The following is a 5000-nucleotide window of genomic DNA, read 5'->3' as shown; positions in this document are numbered from 1 at the left end:
GAGACGGATGCGGCAAAGGTGCTGACCAAGAAGGAGAACTGGAGCGCGCCGGACCCAGATCGTCTGGCGAACTTCTGGTGGAAACGTGCTCACTCTCTTCATAAGGGCGTGGCAACTGCATTCCAAGCGATTTCAAGGAGTGATGAAGAGTACCCCCAGTGGTTTTCGGAGGGGAAAACATCGCTAATTCCCAAACCTGGGAAATTTAGTAGTGACAATCAAAGACCTATCACGTGTTTGAATACCATTTATAAATGGTATACGTCGTGCCTACTTGTCCCAACTGACAAACATATTAATCACTACGAACTGATGGAAGGTGTGCAAAGGGGTGCGCGTGCTGGATGCAGTGGGACTGTTGACAACTCGCTCATTGACCGGATGGTCACGCTTGACTGCCACAGGAGAAAGCTTAATCTCAGTATGGGATGGGTAGATGTTAAGAAGGCATATGACTCTATAGATCACGGCTGGCTAGAGGAGATGACGCTTATGCACGGATTCCCCACCTGGTTGTGTAGAGCTATCCAGAATTTGTCAAGAAGCTGGAATACCAGAATAGTGACCACCACAAGAAAGTGGACAGAAGTCTCGCACACTATATACGATTTAGAGAGGGCCTTCTACAGGGTGATACCCTATGCCCTAAGTTCTTCACGGTCCGTCTGAACCCGATCGCCTGGAAGATAACTGCATCCGAAGGATATAGACTAGCTAAGCCTATTGATACAAAAGTCACGGATCTGCTATACATAGATGACCTGAGGATCTTTGCTGCATCGGAGTCGAGACTCAGTTGTGTGATGAAGTCGGTAAAGACTGCTATGGACGATGTGGGGTTGCAATGAAACCCTAAGAAATGTGCGGTCGTCCACTTTAAGAGGGGGACCCATGTTGTTGATAGCGCGGGACTGAAGGTTGATGGGAATGCTAAGATATCGAGTCTGGAAGATGGACAACCGTACAAGTTTTTGGGCGTGCTTGAGAGTCTGAAGCAAAAAGAGAAGATAGCTTTGCAGTCTGCTGCTAAAGAGTATCTCCGGAGGTTGTCTGTAATTTGGTCGAGCCTCCTCTCGGACTACCATCGTGTGGTCGCATCTAACCAGTTTGCTATGCCAGCTATAAGTTACTATATGTGGACTCAGCACTGGACAATAACAGGGCTGAAGCAAATAGACAGAGAGGCCCGCAAAATTGTTGTAGAGAACGGAGGCAAGCATCCTTGTGGTTCAACATCCCTGTTATACCTGTCACGTGATAAAGGTGGGAGGGGGCTGCGCTCCATCGCGACAGAGAAAAAGAAACGAAGTGAAAGCAGAGGACAGTCTGTATCAGAACAGAGATCCTGCTATGAAGATGGTACGGGACTTTGAGGAGCGTGCGGAGAGCGTGGTGCACCAAGCACTGACAAAGAAAGCAGCGGCGTACGCGAAGGAGTATGGTCTGCAGCTACAGCTTGAATACCCTCATCCAGTTTTTGTCACAGAGGATGGAGAGGTGATACCTGGAAAAAGGGTAAAGAATCTTCTCAAGAGACAGCTATTACCCACACGGTTGTACACCATCCATAAGACACGTGATTCGGCACGTAGGCTGTGTGGTACAGCGCCAGAGGGCATGGCCCAAATCTTATCTGCCTGCCCTGCGATCTCTCTTTTTAATTCTTGGTATTTTTCCATCTTCTCTTGTTCTTTTTCCAGCACTCTTGTATCAAAAGGGCACGCGATATCTATCACATAACATGATCTTTCTATCTTATCAATTATTATTATTATTTTTATTATTATTATTATTATTATTATTATTATTATCATTATTATTATTATTATTATTATTATTATCAAACATGATAATGTAATGGATTTGATGATAAAAATTACGGGCATAAACATACCTATTAAAGACAATAGGGAGTTTAAGAAATCACGACGGCTACGGGGACGAAAACGTCACTTCAAAATATACGTTTGAGCTATTCTAATTATTTCGGGATTATTCAATCTTGTGTACATTATACAATATGTGCGAAGTGTCCTATATTTGGATTGGTACGGACGGATTTGAAGTAAAAATAGAGAATGAAAGATTCACTGTAGTTTGTCCACGTTGTCGTCAAAACCTCAAATTTGGTAATTTCACGTAGTAGTTTTGACGAGTACGGGAGAGCAATGTTCAAAAATGCGTGCCGCACGTGCAGCACGAGCATTTTGATTCTTTTAACCAATAACATTACTGCTTTTTTGCGTTGTCGTTGCCGTAGCCGTAGCCGTTGTCGTTTCTTAAACTCCCTAACGTTTCGGTGTCCTCCAATTATTATTATTATTATTATTATTATTATTATTATTATTATTATTATTATTATTACTATTACTATTACTATTATTATTACTATTATTATTATTATTATTATTATTATTATTATTATTAGGCTTTCTTTTGAGATTTTAAGTTCGGTACACATATGCGTAAGAGGTTCCAGGACACCCTTCCACAAAATTCCACAAGGGAATTTCATTGATGACTGCCGCTTAAACGCTATTAGTATTTTACGATATTTTTAATATTTTGTAAAAAGATATCTTTTTAGATACTAGATCTCTCCCCCGAAAAATAGGGGGAGAGAAACGACCGCCAGAAATTCGTCTGCGTTCGCAGGCTAATCGTGTGGAAGTTGCTCCTGTCTTCGCAGTGAGATTTTATTGTGTAAATGTTTTTCGATCGCGTGGAAGTTGCTGTTTTGTACGCAGTGCGAATTGACTGCGCAAGTTTTTCGGTTTTGCGCTTTCACAACTCATACTCGACAACGTATTTACTCTGTCAACATGTTAGAGCTGTTATCAGTTACACGCGCCCCTCAACGACTTTTTTTCATATTTCGAAAGTAAATTTAGGTGGACGTCAATCAAATATTTCCATGACGATACTCCTGTTCTCTTGGCGGCAGTTGAATTTGTTATGGAACATTTGATTGACGTCCACCTAATTTTTTTTTAATATGAAAAAAAGCCGTTGAGGATAGCCGCTGTAACTATGCTGTCAACATCATCTAACCGGCAAGTTTTAGTCTTCAACCCACCGCGAAACCTTTGGTTTACGCAAGCATCAAACAGAAGACAAGCGAATTTATCGAACCTTTCTTTACCGGCGTTTCGCCTTGACCCGCAAGTTCGTGCTTGAAAATCTTTCACTTAGACGTTTTGGCAAACACCATTTAATCAGCGAGGTTTTGCCTTAAAACACACGCTGTGCTAAGTTTACGTCCTTGGAACCTTGGATTGGACTTGACACCTATTAGACTATAAACTACGATTATCGGACATGACCTTATATATCAGGATTGACTCTGCTTATAAACCATTTTGTAAACCCTACGATTCATTATAAGTGGTGGATAGACCACGCATAAAAAAAAGATTGTTTCCTTCCCTACCCTTCTGCTTTCCTTCCAAAGCGATTGTCATCTACATCTACAATATGCCATTTATGTATTCCACCCAAACTAGCCAGTAAATTAGCCACTCGGCTAGGTTCGCTCGACATTTTTTTTCGCAACGTTCCTTTTCGCTCTATAACCCCAACTGCGGAGCCTGGTCCCAGGCTACCGGTAAATTTACCCTAAACAGTTAAACACGCATATTATACAAGAAACTCTCATGCGTTTTTTGGAATTTTCTGTAGGAATATGATAAAAAAAAAGGCATTTGGAGTTTATTAGAAACCCCGAGACCGAAGGAAAAAATCACTCAAAACCACTAAATTAACAAATCTTGATCAAAAGCGAAAACCGCGTACAGATCAAAAACTAGTTTGCATTTTGTCAAAAACCCAAAAAGGAGGAAAAACCACGAACCGTAACACTTTGCGTGATACCGCAGACGGCAAACAGCATACGGCAGGCTGCTGGTTATCGTAAAGTCAAGAAAATTTGGTTACACCACCTTGTTTTCACGTTTGGGAAGTTGCGCGTTATCTGCAGATAACTGGCAGAGAATGAGTCGAAATCAAACAAGTTTCTTTGAGTTTTGACAAAACGCAAATTCAGTCCAAAATTTGCCGTTGGCTATAAATGCAATGCAAAGTCTCTCAGCGAAATCTCAGCACCCGTTATCAGGCACATCTCTGTTTCCTATCAAAGTCCTAAGTTTTACACTCTCTTTCCTTTTGTTCTTAATCTTTATCCTCCTTAGGAGCCCATAACCATCGAAATCCCCGACTAGCCGTTGGTTCATTTTTTGGTTGCGCATAATTCCAAACCGATATAAAGAGCACTCTTAAGTAACTTTGGTCAAACTCCCGCTTGCAACCACTCAAGCACTAGCAAAAGCAGGACGTTTATTTTTTCAGAAAGATTATCGTTTATCGTATTTAAAGTTACTCATGCGCAAAATTGTTTCAAACTTGTATCTTAGTATGTTGAAGATCTTGGGTTGGTAACACAAATGTGAAAGTTGTTTTCTGTGGTATCTGTTGGTTCAACTCATTAGCTGTTTTTTGTAGCTTTTTTTGGTCTTCTCCCCCACAATTTCTTTTCCGTTTTTCTCCTCTGTATATTCCATATTTAATATTTTGTATGTGGTTAAACATATCTCTGAAAAGCCGCTTATTTTATATCTCCTCAGGTGGATCTCTCATCCTAAACAGCGGTGAAGTACTTGAGATCAACACCACTGTTCCGTCCATTGAAAAAATTAACTGTACTCAGGACTGCAAATTCAATGCATCTTTGAAAACACGAAACTCCTCATTTGGCGACCATGTTGTTGCTAGCACAGCGTTCATTGACGACATTGAGTTGAGAAACGGCTCAGCTGTTAGAGTATATGGGAAGTATGCTTTGAGTGTAACAAGTCAGAATGGCCACATTCTGATTCAAACTGACATTGATATGACTTGTGACAGATATGTACTCGATACAACATGTCTGGGTGGATTTACACAGACATCAAAGGGTGATAAGATGCGTGATATCAAACTTTACAGAGGTAAGAATATAACAAGTT

The 5000-nt window shown here is 40.9% G+C and overlaps 1 long non-coding RNA gene across 1 annotated transcript in view; it reads left to right on the top strand.

Moving 5' to 3' along the window:
- LOC138021922 (uncharacterized) overlaps nt 1–4846 on the top strand; it is a 24227-nt gene extending 19381 nt beyond the window's left edge. The window contains exon 3 of the long non-coding RNA XR_011126479.1: nt 4620–4846. This is a non-coding gene — a long non-coding RNA (uncharacterized lncRNA). The remainder of the gene's footprint in view (nt 1–4619) is intronic.
- Nucleotides 4847–5000: the final 154 nt, after the last annotated feature.

This window comes from Montipora capricornis, chromosome 10, assembly GCF_036669925.1.
Source record: "Montipora capricornis isolate CH-2021 chromosome 10, ASM3666992v2, whole genome shotgun sequence".
Taxonomy (NCBI): Eukaryota; Metazoa; Cnidaria; class Anthozoa; order Scleractinia; family Acroporidae; genus Montipora; species Montipora capricornis.
Note: the sequence above shows the minus strand (reverse complement) of the source record. Positions and strands in the feature narration are given on the sequence as shown.